The following is a 20,189-nucleotide window of genomic DNA, read 5'->3' on the forward strand; positions in this document are numbered from 1 at the left end:
TTTCCTTTTCTCTCTTCAGAAGATATGAACCTACAGAAGGAGGCGGTTTGGCAAAGACCTGCCCACTCTGGAGGGAATTCTGCTCCACCCTTGGCTGCAGTGGTCCAGCCCCTCCCCTTCACCTCTGGGAACACACCATGGGTCGGTGTGCAGCTCATCCACTGCCTCACCACCACAGACCACCTGGGACAGAATATACTTTTTTTTTCCAAACATCCCAAGCATATTTACAAGACACTAAATAAATAATACATTATATGCTTAACTAGTCTGTTTATTTCTAGGAATTTAAATGTCCAAATACTGATTTCAAGTGATCTTCTGTCCTTTTTAGCTCATACTAGAATAGTGCCCATGTCCGTGATGCAGACGGTGATTGAGATGGTTGTAAGTTAATTCAATGACACACAGGCAGCCATTATTATCAAGTCATCGATACAGTGCTTGTCACGGCTCTCGCTACTGCAGGCTCAATCTATGTTTGTTGTGTGTGTCTAACCTCTTCCATGTGTGAGATGTTTTATATTACATTTCCCTAGTTAAAAATAACTTCCTCCTTCATTGTTGCTCCCGATGGACAGGCTAGCGCCTTGCATGGCAGCTGCACCGCCGTCGGTGTATGAGTGTGAGCCTTCCTTCCTGACACAGAACTAATGGGACATCTTGTGTCCATGCCTCAACACCATTACTGTAGTTAAAATACAGACATATAACACTGTCACAAATGAGGGTTACTCATGGGTCAAATCAGGGTTACTTTTCTCCTTGGCAGAGTCCACCAGATTCTATTGAGGGGATTGAGATTAGTTTGGTTGAGAATTATAAATATTTGGATACTGTGTTTGAAAACAGGCTGTGCTTTCAGACCAACACAGATGCCATCTCTAAGAAGGTACAGCAATGTCTGTAATTCCTGAGAAAAATGAACTATTTTAAGGTGTGCACCAAAATGATGACTGTTTTATGGAACTTTTATTGAGAAGGTGCTGACCTTTTGTGTTTTGGTGTGGTTTGGAAATCTTAATCTGGCGAATAACAACAGGCTTGATTGGCTTGTCAGAAGGCCAGTAAAGTCATTGGGGTAAACCAAGTTTGGCTCTCTGAGCTTTATGTTTGGCAGATCGTAAGGAAGACCCAGGCCATATTGGTTTATTGGCCATCCCCTGAAGGGGGTGTTTGAGCTTTTGCCTTTAGGAAGATGGTAAAGAGTTTTCACCCACAGACTAGAAGACTTGGGGACTCTTTTGTTTGTTTTGCTATTGGGAGGCTAAATATGCATAAAAGAATGACACTGAGTTTTCATTGACGTAAACCATTTCTGGATTCCAACATGACCTGATCCTTGTACTGTACTGTACTGTATTGTGGTCTCTGTTTGGTGTCAGATATGCTGTTTATGTAGTATTTATGATGGATTGAATGTGTTTTAATACTTGTCTACAAACAAATTTCCCCTAGTGGGATACATAAAATGGACTTGACTTGGATACAAACCAATGAGTTGTCAATTTTTTTATTTTGTCATTGATACAAACACTTGAGATGCAGTTTCACATTTCAACATTTGAAACACCAGGTGGCACAAGGACGGTAAAAAGGCTACATTGATAGGCATGCATGCATATTCATTTTTCATTTGTTTTCGTATTAAATCACACACTTGAACTGTTTAGACCAAATTGAAGAAAAGGGCTTTCTAAGTACATAACTGTATGCGTGATTATTTAAGGAAAATCATCCTTTATCAAGGATTTCAAACAGCAATTTTTACAATAACCTCAGTCCGTACAATTTAATTTCCAACCACTTTTATTAGAAGATAGAGGAAAACTTAGAGCATATGAAATATACATAAGTATGTGGGCAGTGTAGAACAGCAAATATATCCTTTTGTTTAAAAGTTATGACCATTCTAGTGATAAGTGGAATAACCTGAATCCCCCCCCTCCTCTTTATAACGTAAAAGGTTAAACTTTTTCCATAATCAAACAAGTAATAGATATTTTGCTAGCTAATGTTTATTTAGCAAGTTTCACAGAAATCTGCAAAAGAGAGGCCATTACTACGGACAGTACTCACTGATCGTATACATTTGTCTGAAATTCACGTTACTCCTACGAACAAATGCTTTGCCACTAAACAGTTTACAGTTTTAATTGACAAATGGACCTTCATTTATGCGACAAAGCTGCCGTAGCCTACTCCATCCAAACCCGGCTGAGTGCGGCAGATTATGGCAGGTGCGAATTGCATGCTATTGAAACAAAGGTCTACCAATGTTAAGAAAACTGTAATACAAAATCCCACCGTAATACAAAATTATACAGTTTTGTACATTTTAGGACACAGGCCTAGCGCCCAGCCCTATATTGAACACATCTCTGTTCCAGTCTTCATCTTCCAGTGAGGTAGGAGAAAAGGGTGTAAACTTGACATTACATTTACATTTAGTCACTTAGAAGACGCTCTTATTCAGAGTGACTTAAAGTAAGTACACTCTAAGTAAATTCTCCCGACAAGTAGGGTGAAGTGCCTTGCTCAAGGACACAACGTCATTCGGCCGGGTACCGAACCGGCAACCTTTTGATTATAAGCCTGATTCCCTAACCGCTCAGCCATCAGGCCTCCTGATGGCTAAACTGCTCTGTAACAGGTTATCGTCTTGTAAATAGGACAATAAACCCTTTTGTTTCAGAACCATCCAAATTCTTGACCCTATACTTGCTAAAGTAAATACAGAGAAGTGCGTCCATATTCTTCAACAATGGATCAGTGTGCATTGATCATCAAATTCATCATCAAATGCATTAGTATACCCTTTTTACAAGCAATGTCACAGAGGGCTTCACATACGCCCGTAGAACTGCCCCTCAACAAACCAAAACCCTCAAAGAAGACGAGGAACATTTTAGAAACCTTGGGAAGAGCAGTTCAGTGCTCCCCTCTACCAAAGACAATTGGTGAAAGAGAGGTGCAGAGCACGTCCCTCGCCATGTTTGCATGCGTGTTCTGTCTTGTGTGTTTGTTTAGTGTTACAGCTTTTCCCCCTAGACAAGGTTCGTAACAGGCTAAACAGGCATACATCAGTTAAAGTTAGATGAAAAAATGGATGAAACCTTGGGAGGAGCAGTCTAACACTGGAGGATTTGGGATTTTTTAGTTGAAGGCCGGTAGTTCTTCCAGCTGTGGGTCATACAGAAGTTCTCTCAGGTGGTGACTGCTGGGACAGCTTGGCCCCAGACATCACTGCTTTGGGGGTTTTCTATTATGGACACAAAGGTGACTCTTCAGGTGGCCATTTGTTTTACCTGAATAGTCACAGAGGTCACAGCTGTTGGGCTTCTCTCCAGTGTGGATCATGCGGTGAACAGTTAAATGGTTAGCATGGATAAAGGCTTTTCCACAGAGGTCACAGCTGTAGGGCTTCTCTCCAGTGTGGACCATGAGGTGCTTGATCAAAGTGGAAGCCTGACTAAAGGTTTTATCACAGAGGTCACAGCTGTAGGGCTTCTCTCCAGTGTGGATTCTGCGGTGAACTGTGAAACTGAAACCATGTCTAAATGTTTTACCACAGAGGTCACAGCTGTAGGGCTTCTCTCCGGTGTGGATCCTGCTATGAGCTCTATAATTGCCAGCCAGGGTAAAGGTTTTACCACAGAGGTCACAGCTGTAGGGCTTCTCTCCAGTGTGGATCCTGCGATGAGCTCTGAAATTGCCAGCCTGGCTAAAGGTTTTACCACAGAGGTCACAGCTGTAGGGCTTCTCTCCAGTATGGATCCTGCAATGAGCTCTGAAATGGCCAGCCTGGCTAATGGTTTCACCACAGAGGTCACAGCGGTAGGGCGTCTCTACAGTGTGGATCTTCATGTGCTTCTTGAGGCTACTGGATGAGGAATGGCTCTTCCCACATGTGTCACAGTGATGTGTCTCCATAACTCAGCTCTCTTTTGGTTCTCTGTCTGGTCTCTCTGGATCCTGTATCAAGCCTCTGGAAGCTTGCTTCTCTCTGGTTGATCCTCTGTCTGGTTACTGCTGTTTCTGGTTGAGTCTCTCTCTGTAGTGTCTCTGCTTGAGTCTCTGTAGTGTCTCTGGAGCCTTAAAGGGGCAATTGACTGGGTTTTTTGGGTATTTCACACTGTTCCTTAAGGTCTCCGAATAGGGTGTGTAACATTGGTTGGGTTGAAAATGGCCCGGATGCTGTTCTATGCCCTCTGACAAATCCTCTGAAATGTTCCCAGAAAAAACACTAGCTTTTCTCCTTTTATGGTATGCTCATTAATATTTAGATAAGCTGCGCGCTGATTGGTTTGTTATCAACGAGTGAAGCTGGGAGCAAAAACGCAACACGGCCAACAGCAGCACTCGCTGAAACACCGAAGTTGGAGACTTGAAATAAAAACGTGCAAATAAATCTATTGTGTCTACCCAACACTGTTTTCAACAGATTGACTATGTATCATTTGAAATGATAACATTACTTGTTTCCACTTCTGTTGTTGAAGCAAACTGGATTGATTTAGGTGGGTAGAACGTTAGGCTACAGCTTAGCAACCAAACCATATCGTGATTCTACTCGGCTTCAGTTAGCTAGCTAGGCTAGCTCTAGATATCTTGCTGTAAAATAACATGACAAAGATCTGGACAAACATGCATCGTGAATTATAGATTTTCATTACACAGGTTATTTATTTGAATGAAACACAGTCCGGAACATGAATCAACGTTAGCCCCATTGCCAATAAACTAGGCTAAATTATCACACATTCTACCTATGCTCTTGCGTTAACTAGCAAGCTAAACTTGTTTAGTACAGTCTAGGTGTTCCTAGTAGCTAACAGTTACTAGCAATGCTAACGTATCCTGTATCTATAACCTGCCTTTCTCCAGTTCTTTCAAATAGATTATCTAGACAGGTGTTAGCAATAAGCCAGACTGCTGTTCGTTTTCTGGCTATTTTTTTGGAAGCTTCCCTTCTAATGCCGACTACAGCTAGTCTAGCTTGAGTCATTTGATGTGTGTAGAAACGTATTTAGCATTCTACCTGGTATGCTATATAGAGGAAACGTTAGCATTGCTAATAACTGTTTGCACAACATCATACTGTCCTTATAGCTTGCGGTTGCAATGAGCATACGGTCGGAACAGCACCTCTTTCCAGGTTCAGCTTCCTAACAAATCCTGCTTGAAATTGTCCAAGGTTGTCAAAACTGTCTTGGGTGAAATGTTCAGAGCAAATTAATGATTAAGTGTTGAACTTCGCCGGGATCTTCTCATAGACAACAGCAGCCATGCCTGTTGAATGTTTGGCTCCTTGGGAAGACTGTGAGTGCTAGCCTTCCCTGGTGCTAGCCTTCCCTGTACAGCCTGGAACACAGCATTTACGACCGTGGTCCATTTTCAATATCCTTGTTATAATTCAAAACGTTCTTCTTTGTAATTCCTTATAAGTAGCCTACACAGAGCAGCGCACAGCTAAACTAGTATCGGAGATAGACGCTACCTCGGGCTGGTCTGGATGTAAATTCTGGGGCGTGACAAAGATACAGACCAGAGCCAATAAGAGGGCGATCACCGGTCCTACGTAGGACTGGTAGCTTTGTTGAAAAGCTAGCGTTTTACAGCCAAATTTTTTCTTTTTGAGATTTGAATAGGAAAGAGGTGTCAATGGACTTTGATATTCACGGTATGTTCAGTTTACCCACCGAACTGTCGTTATTCAACTATGACAAGGTAAAATCGGTTTTGCAGTCTATTGCCCCTTTAAGGTGGGTATGATTGTATGAAGTATGATTGGCCAGTAGGTCTGGAAGAAACAGTTCCAAGTTAATGAGTAAGTAAGTAAGACTTTTATATAACACATTTCATACAATAATTGCAGCTCAAGGTGCTTTACATAATAATACAAGTGATAAAAGTAATAATTAAAATAGCAACAATAATATAACTAATAAAAGTAGTAAAACCCTTCTGAGATATAATTACTTAAATGCTTCAGTAAAAAGGTAGGTTTTAAGCTGTCTTTTAAAAATGCCTACCGTGTTTGCTTCCCTAATATTTATGGTTAATTTGTTCCATAGCTTTGGGGCGTAATTAGCAAAGGCCGAATCACCAATCTTCTTATGACTGCTTCTGGTGACCTCTAATAGGCCTGCATTTGATGATCGCAGTGTTCTAGCTGGTGTGTAGTTTATAAGGGAGTTAGCAATGTAGCTGGGTCCTTGTCCGTGTAGAGCTTTGTATGTGAGGAAAAGAAGCTCAAAGTCAATTCTGAAGGTAACAGGGAGCCAGTGTAAAGTAGCTAGGACAGGACTAATGTGTTCCGTCTTTTTAGTTTTGGTTAATAATCTAGCTGCATAATTTTGAATGAGCTGTAGTCTTTCAGTGGTTTTCTTGGGAAGACCAGTGAAAAGTGTGTTACAGTAGTCCAGCCTGCTGGATATAAAAGCATGAATTAACTTCTCTGCATCATTTTGGTTTATGAATGGTCGTACCTTTGCTATATTCCTCAGGTGAAAGAAAGCTGTTTTGGTCACTTTATTTTTGTGACAGTTGAAATTCAAATCCGAGTCCAGGATTACACCGAGACTCGTCATCTCTGTTTGAGACAGGGGGTTAAGCCTCCTAGATTCTTAGTAAGCATCTCTCTTTTGGGTTTGGGGCCACATAGTAGGACTTTGTTTTTGTCTTCATTTAATTTAAGAAAGTTGTCATTCATCCATTTGTTTATTGACAACAGGCAGTTGGTAATGGAATTGATGGCCGTTGCATCGTTGGGTTCAATGGATATATATAGTTGTGTGTCATCCACATAGCTATGGAAATCTACTTTATGTTCTCTGATTATGTCGCTGACTTGTAACATATACAGTTTTTTTAACATAGCTATGACACTTTTTTCAATACCTTTAACAAGTTTCCTAAACTCTTGACACAGTTGGCACAACATCCGCCTGTGTTGGCTATACAATTAACACATTTCTTGTTGCTTTGACACAAAATGCATGGAGTAAACACAAATTTGAAATGCTTGAACTTGTTTTACACACAAGCTCAACCAAGACCAAAGCAGTCGATTTTTACGGACCAACTGTATGTCAGAACAGATAACACTATGTTCAAAACCTAATTTATTGGCTAAAGTCAAAGTGAACAGCTGTTCATATTGTGAATTGAAACACAAATATATCCCCTGTATTTTATTCCATTGCTACTGAGAAAAAGCTGGTTGAAGTTATGAAAATACTATAAATTACAGTTGATTCCCAACTAGGAAACACTATGGTGTTGAGGTTCTTTCAATCGCATGACTATATGGTATATATACTGCAAAGTGGAGCTCTTTGTGCTGATCTTGTGTGGAAAAAAAACAATATAGAGCAACACGAAGAAAGTACGAATACAGTTATACCTGCACGAAGGAGAGGAAGACAAGTACCAGGACAAGGGAGAGGAGTGGGACAAGGGCAAGGAGTTAGAATGTGTGGTGGTGCTCAGAAAAGTGCCAGAGCTAGGGTAGTACTGTAAATGGCAGCTAAATTGCATATTTCTTGCAGTAATGTCCTGTTGCAAATTAACCCTTTACTGCAGCAATTATGTTTCTGTCTTCTCTTTTTTCAATACAGTGACCGTGTATTCTATAAAGCTACTCTGACATCAGTCATTCATTTTTTGTTCTGAATTTCTGCAGCAAAAGAAACAAAATGCATTCATTTACTAAACCCAGTAAAACTGAAGAAAATCTCCTCGAAAGTTTCAATCTAACTCAACACATAACAGATCCAACACACCGGCAGGGAAACACACTAGATCTAGTAGAAAAGTGGTTCGGGAACGACGTGTGCGGTAGTTGGTTGCAAACACTCGAGAAAGCACCTGAACGAGTGGTTAGATAGAGAGTGCCAAGACCAGTTTTAAAACCTAGAATCGCCTCTAGCCTGTTACATTTATACTACAGTAGTATGCTTATTGTAGGCTATTCACATTTTGTTGGTTTTCCTGTCTTATAGTTGCAGTGGATTTAATAATTGTACATTGATATGTGGATATAACAATTCAAACCTTTCAAAGTGCCAATGCACACATCTGTATGAGCCCGGCATGAGGTGTGTAGCCAACCGGTACTTGTTAAAAGCAGTCATAACCGGGTTCATAGGAAGAATAGATAGATAGGCTACGTAGGCACTTCAGGCAGTGACAAGCCACATAAATAACGATAACAGTGTACTGCCTGTCTTCTCCTTCTGAAGTTGTTAAATTGAATAGGCTAAACATCAACATGTAACATCAAGTATAGCCTAGAAATTCCAAACGAATTAGCTTTCAATTTTACGTATGCCTAGGCTACTTGGGCCGTGTCCTGGCAATAAATAAAGAACATTATGCTACATGTTTTGCCAGGATAACTGGCAAGACCGTTGAATGTTCATGATGTCCCTGTGTGTTTATTCCTTTGACTGGGTACAACAACGCGATCAGTCAACCGACTATAACAGTTTTTAATGTCGGGCTACGAATTTATAGAACTTCTGTCTGATACGTATGGCATCCTTAAGCCAAATAATTAGCCTACATTTTGCTGAGAGATGGAAGAGCTAGACAACAAATGTTCTAATGAATCACGACTAAAGTCATCTTCTGACATTGCCTTTGCTCCATGTTAAAAGCTCCAAAATGATGGACTGGCAAAAGCTTCATAACTATCAACCTACTCTAAAATGTACATAAACGTGATGACGTTATCCACAAGTACATGCGACAATGTTGGCAACTTATCCAGTAGTCAATGTCAAACGACAAGTATGTCAAAGTAATAAAACCGTGATCCCAAGCTAGCATAGACATCGCTGTGTTTACACCGGCAGACGGTGTGCAAACCACTTCCGGCGGAAATGAATTGCATATGTGTAGAGGTATGGCGGCCCCCTGGTTTTGGCGCTTACATTTGTCTATTGGTACCAGACGATGTATCTTTTGTGGGAATATCTACATAAATTGTGATTAGACAAAGGACAATTTTAGCTGTGGGAGCCAGGGAAAATGTTGGGGGATAAACTTGGAGACATGTTGTGGGAAATAAATGTGAAATAAAGAGGGGGAAAACAGTTACCCCTAGGGGCTCGTGAGAGTAGGGTGGATACTGAGGTGAGTGATGAATGTTATACTGTAGATGCTTAAGCAAAAAGGCACGAGGGGTTGTGGTAAATGGCCAAATATTACATGGCTCACACTGCGTTCACAATGCAGCGACGCAAATCGCTTGTCTTTGTACAAATACAGGGACGTATCGTACAGGACTGGATATGCAGCCACACAGGCGATTAGCTTCTCCTCCATCTTAAAAACTGAAAGCAAGAAATGTTCATCATGGTTGCTACGTTACGAGAAACAAGATATCACTGTGATTGGCCATCGCTAGCGAAAATCGCTCGTCATTTGCATAAAGTTGAGAAAATCTCAACCCGATCGCGTCGCTACCCACAATGCACCACGCAAGCGATTCGCCTGGCTCCATAGAAAATGAATGGAAAACATGTTGTCGCTCGCATCTCGTCGCTGCAGTGTGAACGCACTGTAACCCTGCGTTCACACTGCAGCGACGCGAATCGCTTGCCATCGCTCGCCTTCCCACAGTTCACCACGATGGGGGGCGTTTCAAACAGATTATGTACAATGTAGTTCTCTAAAGTCACTGTTGTAGTTGTCATAGACAAGTGTGCAGACTTGAGTTTACGTACTTGCGACATCGATCAAAGTACAACTTGTATACAAAATACAAAACTGTTTCATAAACATATACGTTGACATGTGTAAAACGTTTTGTTATATCACTCAAAGTTTCTGCTAATCTGTCGATATGACCAGGGAGTTCAAGCCGGGCTACTACTGTACAGTAACTAGCTAGAACAAAGTTAAGTAATGTGACGAGAGACTGAATTTGAAAGTACAGAAAACCCACCAGGAGCACCGACAACGTCAGCAAACCTGTGCCTGGCCTCATTCTTTTTCTATTTATGTCTTTGTCCAAATACAGGGACGTATCGTACATGACTGGATATGCAGCCACACAGGCGATTAGCTTCTCCTCCATCTTAACTGAAAGCTAGAAATGTTTACCATGGTTGCTACGTTACGAGAAACAAGCAAACACTTCGATTGGACATCGCTAGCGAAAATCCCTCCTCATTTGCATAAAGTTGAGAAAATTCAACTCTGTCGCCTCACTTCCCTACCCACAATGCACCACGCAAGCGATTCGCCTGGCTCCATAGAAAATGAATGGAAAACATGTTGTCGCTCGCATCTCGTCGCTGCAGTGTGAACGCACTGTAACCCTGCGTTCACACTGCAGCGACGCGAATCGCTTGCCATCGCTCGCCTTCCCACAGTTCACCACGATGGGGGGCGTTTCAAACAGATTATGTACAATGTAGTTCTCTAAAGTCACTGTTGTAGTTGTCATAGACAAGTGTGCAGACTTGAGTTTACGTACTTGCGACATCGATCAAAGTACAACTTGTATACAAAATACAAAACTGTTTCATAAACATATACGTTGACATGTGTAAAACGTTTTGTTATATCACTCAAAGTTTCTGCTAATCTGTCGATATGACCAGGGAGTTCAAGCCGGGCTACTACTGTACAGTAACTAGCTAGAACAAAGTTAAGTAATGTGACGAGAGACTGAATTTGAAAGTACAGAAAACCCACCAGGAGCACCGACAACGTCAGCAAACCTGTGCCTGGCCTCATTCTTTTTCTATTTATGTCTTTGTCCAAATACAGGGACGTATCGTACATGACTGGATATGCAGCCACACAGGCGATTAGCTTCTCCTCCATCTTAACTGAAAGCTAGAAATGTTTACCATGGTTGCTACGTTACGAGAAACAAGCAAACACTTCGATTGGACATCGCTAGCGAAAATCCCTCCTCATTTGCATAAAGTTGAGAAAATCTCAACTCTGTCGCCTCACTTCCCTACCCACAATGCACCACGCAAGCGATTCGCCTGGCTCCATAGAAAATGAATGGAAAACATGTTGTCACTCGCATCGTGTCGCTGCAGTGTGAACGCATTGTAATGACGATTAATTGAGGTATTCAACTAAACAGGTGTAACTCATAAACACGATTGTGCTTGCTTTAAAAGGTCCCGATTACATGAAGGATGGGGAGTGGAGCCAGAGAATGACTGGCGCAACGGCGGTTGAGGAACCGCCTGAGAGTTGTCCAATCATTTATATGCCGTATTGTTTGGTAAGTATTTTTATTGACTGTTTTGACTACCTAGTAAGGCAGTGTGCCTGCTAGCTTTCAGGCTCCGCTGAAAAGAAAAAATATATAACCAAGTGTTGCTGCAAACTGTCCGTCTCAGCATCTCATTTGCTGTCCTGCACCCGGGGGAGGGACGAATCGTCACATATCTTTCAGATAATCTGAATGTAAAATGGGAAAATGTTAAAATCTCAGATCATTATCAGATATCAGAAAGTTTTGATGTTACTCATTTAGAATTACAGGTAGTGCAGAGTAACTTCAGTCTAGATGACAGCAGGTAGGAACAACAGGTAGCAACAGAAGAGCTTGGAAATACCCCAAATGTCCAGACAAGGATAGATGAGAACAGACAAGATGACCAGGCATCAGCAGAGGAGCTACGACATACCCCGAACCAGCCAAATGTCAAGACCATCACAACACAAGTTCTTGCTGACAAAACTCCAACATTAATTTTCACAAACACAAAAATACACTACACAATACACCATATCTAATATGAACGTACAATGACATGCGCAGCATGTAAATAACCTTCACCAAAGTAAAATACAGACACAAAACAACATACCACGTTGGCTGCATGCTGTACACAAGGGAATAGAGGTTTCCTTATATCCTTAGCTAACATCCGATCAACAACCTTAAAGAACGGCGCGTCTCAAACTCAGTAAAGAAATCAACGGCCAACAGAGACATAGGGTGTAGACTAAAAAGATAGGAGACAGTAAGCAGGGAAAGGTAGAAAGGATGGGTGACCTATTTCCTCATCCGTAGTATTGTGACCTTCGTGGTACCATATGTAGCTTACTGTTGCTAATATTCATAATAGTCTTCCCTATACTATGGTTTGAAAAGGTGATTGCTCCTGTATGATGCCACTAGTGGAAACAATAGGACAGATAAAGACAACACCACTGAGACGAGCAAAACAAACTAGTATTAAGAACTGGATTTAATCACTGAAAATTTGTGGTTGGAATGGATAATGTTTACTTTGCTGTTCCCTGTGGTTAAAAGATGCAATGTTTTAACATCAGTGACTATCTAAAAGGAAAGATGTCGATTATGAAGAATTCGATTGCTCAACTAGAAGTTCATACTGATAACATTGATTTTATTTTTATGGGAATGCTAAAGCAGATGTGGCAGCAAAAAGAGGCAGCCATACAGGTGTCTTAACATTAGGAAATGTGGATGTGACTGATTTGAGAGATATGCAAGAAGTGTCACCAAAATTATGGGTTGTGTAAATTCACAGGAGAAACTTATGTTACTGAAGAATCTATTTCGTTATGCTATAATATTGAGCCATGAGATGAATCATGTCTCAACAGGAGGGACTGATAACGAAAGTGTTCACAGCATATGGATTTGCAAATTATTCAAGAAAAACTTTAAGAAAAAACTTTTTTAGCAATACTTTGAGAGAGAACAAGATATGCATGAACTTTATTGAGCTAACAAAATGTTGTAAAGATTTAGGAATGGACCAACGGCGAGTCAGTGGCTTTCAACTGACCTCTGTGAGAATGTAATTTTAATTACGGTGTAGTGTACTTCTTCTGAAATTCGCAGACAGGAGAGAGATGCTGTCTCAATCCAGTGAGAGGTCCCTGACCTAAGGAGACTGGATTGTGGAGACCGATTTGACACGTTAAATCCTGGAAAATGACCCGAGGGGAACGGGGTCATTCCTGTCCAGTTTCAGAGGTGATAAACAAGGAGATAGCATGATACACGTGAGTCAAGCGAGCACTTTGTTTGATGATGTCAAAATAAGGAAAACTCTGTGCTGTGCCTCTAGTACACTGCGTTGAGGTTGCCTATAGCATAGACTACATTTTCTATGAGAAGATTACACAATCACCATGCACACAATCATGGCATGAGTTTCAGCAAATTGGAGTGTGATAATGATGGGAATTGTCTTGGGAATGACGTTCCGTTTTGTATGTTGAAATAGATAGGAACTACATGGTGCTTTGACTACAGATATGATTTAACTGTTTAAATGATAACAATGCAAATGTTAAATAGATTCAGAAGTGAAGTTTTAATTTTGATATAAGTAGACACATTTTGTATGGAATAAAATGTAGGTACAAATACTCCTATCATGATACGATCTACCAGTTACGTAAAGATGTTACAGATGATTTGTTATGTTCCAGGGCAGAAGTTTGAATGTTTTGAGAACAGTTATAGACTGTCGGAAGAGGAGATAACAATACTGTTTCATTTGTGACTTACTGTAATGAAGTATTATTTGGGAGTTGCATTAAAGCCTAATGTTTTGTTTTTGAGAAACCTATTTGTACTACAGAAAGTTTATATTAATTTGAAAAGAAACAGAAATTGAGAACATGTAAGGAGATTTCAGGAGATGTGCCAAAGTGATCTTTTATCATGAAGAGGTTGTAAAAGAGTTAGCAGTAGGCTGGAGAGAAATGTCTGTTGAACTAAAGTCCTGACTGCTCTGTAGGAGATCACCTTCGGGGGAGGGGGAGCTTCTTTTGCCATCTATAAAATTGAGATAAATTGTGGGGGAGTGCATTTGGAGACAAAATCTGGGGTGACTTACGGGTTAAACAGTTTTTTGTTTGGTTAACTGAGGTTTTTGACTCCCTGACTTGGAGAGAAATGCTTATCACCTAAACTGGAGAGGAAGAGCACAATCAGGGCCTACTGAATCAGTCAATCAGTCTACTGAATGTTTGATGGTTTTAGAGATGACCATGTAGACAACAAGTAGGCATGTTCTAATATCCTGATAATTTCTGTATTGAGGTCTTTGTTGCAATCTTTGTTTCCATTTGATTTTGTGTGAAGGAGATCTGAGATGAGGTCCAACTCATCAGACGTCAAATGACTATTCTGCTGCGTGATGACGGGTTTTACCCAATACCATGGGCTTCCGTCATGTCCAAGCATTCACACTACTAGACTATAGTGTTGTGTAGTCTTATTGAATATTACACATTATGTATTTATGTATGTATTTTTGATTTTATTGACTGTGTGTAGGCGTGGCTTTGGAATAACACATTTTATTCAGGATAAACAGGAGGGATATGTTGGAGAAATTGAAGATGTAACACATATCCTGTATAAGTATGATTCTGTATTCAGCATTCCTTGTGTGTAGAGAGAAGCTTACCCCCAAATCTGGACTTTGGGTAACATGAGGCATACGTAAACAAGGTGACCTGGGCTGACCACTCTCTCTTACTGGAGAGGCCATAAAAGATGTCTGGCCTTATCTGTGTTGGGTGAATCATGTGGTCAAGCTTACAGGGGTCAAAAGGCACGCACACGCACCAGGTCTACGCAAGGAGCCAATGAAGAAGAGCCATGGAACATTTGCATGCCTTTGTCTTAACCAATGACTGTAAAGAGTGCTTGTGCTTAAATAGCTAGCTAGCACAACATGCTAACTGACAAACTTTGTATTGCGATCAGACTTTGTCTCCTTGCTGGCAAGAATTAAACTATTGTACTTTGAATCCGACGACTCTGTGCATTACTTGAGAAATTATCTTAACACCCAGTCTACAATATTTTATTGAACGATATAAAATGTATTTCATGTGTACACATAAGAGCTTTTCATTTAAAATGCTATCTTTAGTCATTGGCACTATATGCTATTTAAGTTTAAACAATTAAATACCATAACAACACTATAATAATGTTATTTATTTAACATTGCATTGCATGTTTACATATTATTCATATGATCAGTTTTTCTTTTGTAAATCAACAATATTAAGTCAAATCAAACTAATTTCATGTAGTAATATCAATCACTCTTGTTTGGTTAAACCAGGTAAAATAATGTTTTTAATGATATACGCTTTTAAGTTTTTAATGTTCTGGCAGTGGCTATTTTTTTATTACACGGTGAAGCATTCCTTGCAAGTATAAGATGCATCGTCAAGGACTCGGCACAAGACTCGTGGTACCATAGCTCGCACATTGAATCCAGTTCTCATTTGTTTTGGGGTCTTCTTTATCCCCTTAAGTCTTCTGACAGCCGGAGCATGTAGTGTTGTCGTGCGCGACCTTTCCTTTTTTCTGTTTTGGGACAACTTTTCCTTTTTTGGCTCTATCCACGTAGAGGAAATGCTCCTGGCAGGTCAAATGGTAGGATGGGGGCTTGGCACGGGGATTTCTTGTTGTCCTTTCACGTTGTGGTACCGAAATCAGAGAAGCTGACTGAGGGTCTTATAGGATTTTGGCTCGTTGTAGGTGGAGTGAAGGATGGGCAGTTACATCAAGGCCAGTTATAGGTGGAGTGGAGGGATAGGCAGTTACATCCAGGCCAGTTGTAGATGGAGTGGAGGGATGGGCAGTTACATCCAGGCCAGTTGTAGATGGAGTGAATGGCAAATTGTTAGGCTATAGGTCTCCAGGCTCTGGTCCACTAACAATTGTAACCTCCAGGGTATCCATACCCTGCATGCTGATGAGTTCTCTTGCAGGGGCTAGAGGCTTAAAAGCGATAGCCTATATTTTTTGAAGAAGAGTCCAATTCATAGATGCCACCTATGTCACTTCCAAACAGACCGCCGCCATATTGACTACCGATCTCACCCAGTATGGCCGCCCACACTGCGGATTTCAATGAGAAAGAGAGACAGATATGTCGAAAAAAAATCTATTTTAGGCTCTGTCCTTAGCGTATTTGGTACCCCCAGTTTTCTTTGGTTCCTTATTATCTGCTTCAGGCTTGTCCCAATTGGCTTTCCATGACAGAGCTATAAACATTTATCTTGTGCATAACCCTCCCCTTACAGTGGGGATAGCTCGAAGGCTTTCAAGAGTACGGATGCTTTTCAATATGCAGTAGCTGGATGGGTGAATTACGTGAAAGTGCGGCACATGGCCACCAATGACTTATATTTAATCACTGGAAAGTTTTTTATTATTGAAAAAAGATCAAAGGTATGTTTTTGGTGGTAGTTTACTCTGACTAGGTAGCGAGTTGTTAGCTAAGTGGCTAACAGCTAGGTAGCACTCATCTTAGTGCCACTTAGGTCACGGCTAGCTGTCATTAAACTTGACAATGTTCTATAATGTCAGATGCAGGGCTTGACATTGACTTTTTGAGGCACTTACGTTCTATGCACAAAAGACACTTGTCCGAAACCTTTAAATAGCCTGGCTAACGGAGGTCGCTTTCTCAGGCAAATGACGAATGAAACAGGCTTGGTTAAAGAAATCCAATATTCTGGCTATCTTCGGTAGGCTCGTATCTACCAAAAGCAGTCCTCCCTGACGTTTGTGGTGTAGTGAGCTGACTGAGGCTACATCAAAACTGGGGGACCAAGGCATGGTTGCCGCCTACTACTATGCGGGCGACGCATTCTCACCCAAATTTCAAGAGTTTTGTGACCCGAATCAAAATTCTGATGCGACAGATCAATGGGGAATGGCATTCTCTTTTAAAGGCTGTCCTCCTTTACCTTTTTTGGAGCAGAATTCACCCAGAGCGTATAGCGTCCTGCTGAGGAGAACTTCAAGACCACCGCATTGACTGCGAGTAATCAAGGCTGTAGGATAATATTGTATTTAGCTAAAACTTAGTCTCCTGGGTAGAGCTGAAGGGTCAGCAGTTAGATAACCAGTTTGAACTGGTCAGAGAGTAGCTAGCCAGTGAGTCATTTTCGGTTTCAGGGTACTCAGGGTATTCTTTAGTTTGACAGTAATTGGGGGCGTTGTATCTGTGCATTAGCATATTTAAGGCGATTAGCACTACAGAGGCAGCCTCGTCTGCCAGCCTCGGTGCACGAAGACTCAGTCGAACAAAGACAGGAGTCTACTTGGGGGAGTCCACTGAGGAAGGCCGACGGGGCCGGATCACCTCTTCTGATAAGTATCAACCTATTCATATTTTGATTATATTCTACCTAGAACTTCTTCATAGCTAGCATGTGTTTCCTTAGCATTCCTGATCATTATACTACCCGTAGATGTAGATATGTCACAAAGTATATACGGTCAACTTCTAACCTTCACTACCTATCCAGATCTTCTCCACCTGCCCTCTCTCTTTCTTTAGGGCTCTGGAACTGTCAGTCTGCTGTGAACAAGGCAGACTTCATCCCTGCGTTTGCATCCCATGCTTCTCTTCATGCCCTTGCGCTGACAGAGACGTGGATACTCCCAGAGAACACTGCAACTCCAGCTGCTCTCTCTGTCAACCACTCCTTCACTCACTCACCCCGCTCAACCGGGCGGGGTGGTGGGACAGGTTTGCTTCTTTCCCCACATATTAAATACACATCCACCCCACTCTCTGTTACAGCCAAATCATTTGAACACCATTATGTGATGCTAACTGACCCTATCAAAGCATGCTTAATTGTTCTTTATCGCCCACCAGGACCACTAGCCGACTTTGTGGAGGAGCTGGACATGCTCCTCAGCGTCCTCCCGGATGATGGAACCCCCCTGATAGTCCTTGCGGACTTCAACATCCACCTCCAAGGCAGGCTGTCTTGTCTCTCCTGACCTCCTTCGACCTGACGCTGCTGAGCACACCGGCGACCCACAAGGCAGGCAAACAGCTAGACCTCATCCTGACACATAACTGTATCACTGAGCTAACCTCTGTAACCCCACTGCACATTTCTGATCACTACTTTATCCAATTCTCTGTCTCTCTCCCTCCAACCCCTCCTACCTCCCCTCCCCTCGTAACTGTCCGGCGCAACCTCCGCTCCCTATCCCCCTCCCATTTATCCTCTATTGTAACATCCTCCCTCCCTCCCATTGACGAGTTCTCGTCCCACCCCACTAACACTGCCACCGACACCCTGTTAACCACTTAAACTGCATCACTTGACTCTCTCTGTCCCCTGTCAACCAGGCCTGCACGATCTTATCCCTCCTGCCCGTGGCTTACGGATGTTATTCGTGAAGAACGGTTCACCCTTCGAGCAGCTGAGAGGAGATGGCGCAAGTCCAAAGACGGTCTGGACCTTGATAAGTATCACTCCCTCCTTAAATCCTTCTCTTCTCACATAACTGGTGCTAAAACCCTCTACTTTCTTTACAAAATTAACTCTGCTTCAAACCCCCACAAACTTTTCTCTACCTTCTCCACCCTGCTTAACCCACCTCCCCCACCCCCTCCCTCCACCCTGACAGCAGACGACTTCTCCTCCTTCTTTGAGAAAAAAGTCTCCGACATTAGAAGTCGGTTCCCTAAACCCAGCTTTCTTGCCACCTCACCCTCCACGACTGACCCAACTAAGGCCACGTTTACACATAGCCGGGTATTTACAGAAACAAATATTTCTGCCCCTCCGTTTGTAAAAATAACGTTGTACACACAAGTACGTTTTCAAAAATGTTTCTATTTACATTAACCCGCATATACGCCCCCGAGCGCCATCATAACTATGCCAAACCTCTAGGCGGCAGTGTAATGTGAAGGATAAAGCCATGCAAACCAATCACACTTTTCAAAATCAACAACTACGAATAACACGACCGACTTCCTTTACCTTTCAGGCGCGAAGTTCATTTGTTTGAATGATTCACAAATGCGATGCACAACTTTATTTCGTGATTCAGAAATGTAACGCAATTCACAAATAAATGACCCCATTATGCTAGTGTGTTTGGCTTCATGCACCATGAAGTCGAACCATGCACTTCATGACAGCCGGCTGCGTTGAAGCTGAGAGAGCCGTTGGCTGCATGAAGTCGAATGCACGTGTTACTATAAACAGGACGCTCACATGACGTGATGCTTTTTTAGTCCCATACTGTGAGGTTTGAGACCCTAAAACTCAGTTTAAGCTAGTGCACACGCAAACAAAATTCGGAGTTTTCAGAAATCTCCACTTTGGCCGGAGTTTTTAGAAATGATCGTTTTCCGTGATAAAACCTCCGTTTTCGTGTAAATGAAAGGCCAAACCGCATGAAAATATATGCGTTTTTCTTCTGTGTAAACGGGGCCTAAATGTCTAAAGTCTTTCTCTCCCCTGTCCGAGGCAGAGCTCTCTGACCTCATTCTCTCTCATCGCCCCACCTCCTGTCCCCTTGATCCTGTCCCCTCCCCTCTCTTTCAATCCATCTCCCCCTCCATCATAACTTTTCTGCTCCATGTCCTAAACTCCTCTCTTACCTCTGGCACCTTCCCCTCTGCCTTCAAACAGGCCAGAGATACCCCTCTACTCAAAAAACCCTACCTTAACAGGGTTTTTCCTACATAGAGAACATTTTGGCGCGCGCCAAAGCCGTTTTCCCGAGCGCCTATGACAAATCCCGAGCGCCTATGACAAATCCCGAGCGCCTATGACAAATCCCGAGCGCCTATGACAAATCCCGAGCGCCTATGACAAATCCCGAGCGCCTATGACAAATCCCGAGCGCCAAAGGCAAAAAAAGTCAGTGATGAAAAAAAAAAAAAAAGAAAAACCTGTGTTCATCACGCGTGCAATGCATGTCAGCGAATATGTTCTCAATAGTATGTTTCAAGTAGGCTACAGCCGAACCCTCGTTCTGTTTTGATCAATAATAATCAAGTTGATAAGCGTGTGTTCTTGTCTGATCAATACGCAACTGTGAGGTGCGCGAATGGACAGAGTGGCCACTAAACTGCCGTTCCGCTGCGAGGGCCAGCCCGACTTGCACGAATAGTACACCTGTAGCCTACAAATGCAAATTACATTTCCACTCAAAATGCTGACAGAAGTTTGATTTACGATTTCAAACGCAGCCTCCATTGTTATTCTTAACCTTGATTGATAACATATAGTGCAGTGTTTCCTCTATGGCTACATTTCTGCCACCACGGTATTATAAATCAGGCTGTACGAAAGTTTAGTCCGTATATCAGCAGTGATTGTTAGAGTGCATGTCGGAGAATAGCACGGACACGCGCTTCACACCG

Source organism: Hypomesus transpacificus, unplaced genomic scaffold (genome assembly GCF_021917145.1).
Source record: "Hypomesus transpacificus isolate Combined female unplaced genomic scaffold, fHypTra1 scaffold_30, whole genome shotgun sequence".
Lineage (NCBI taxonomy): Eukaryota > Metazoa > Chordata > Actinopteri > Osmeriformes > Osmeridae > Hypomesus > Hypomesus transpacificus.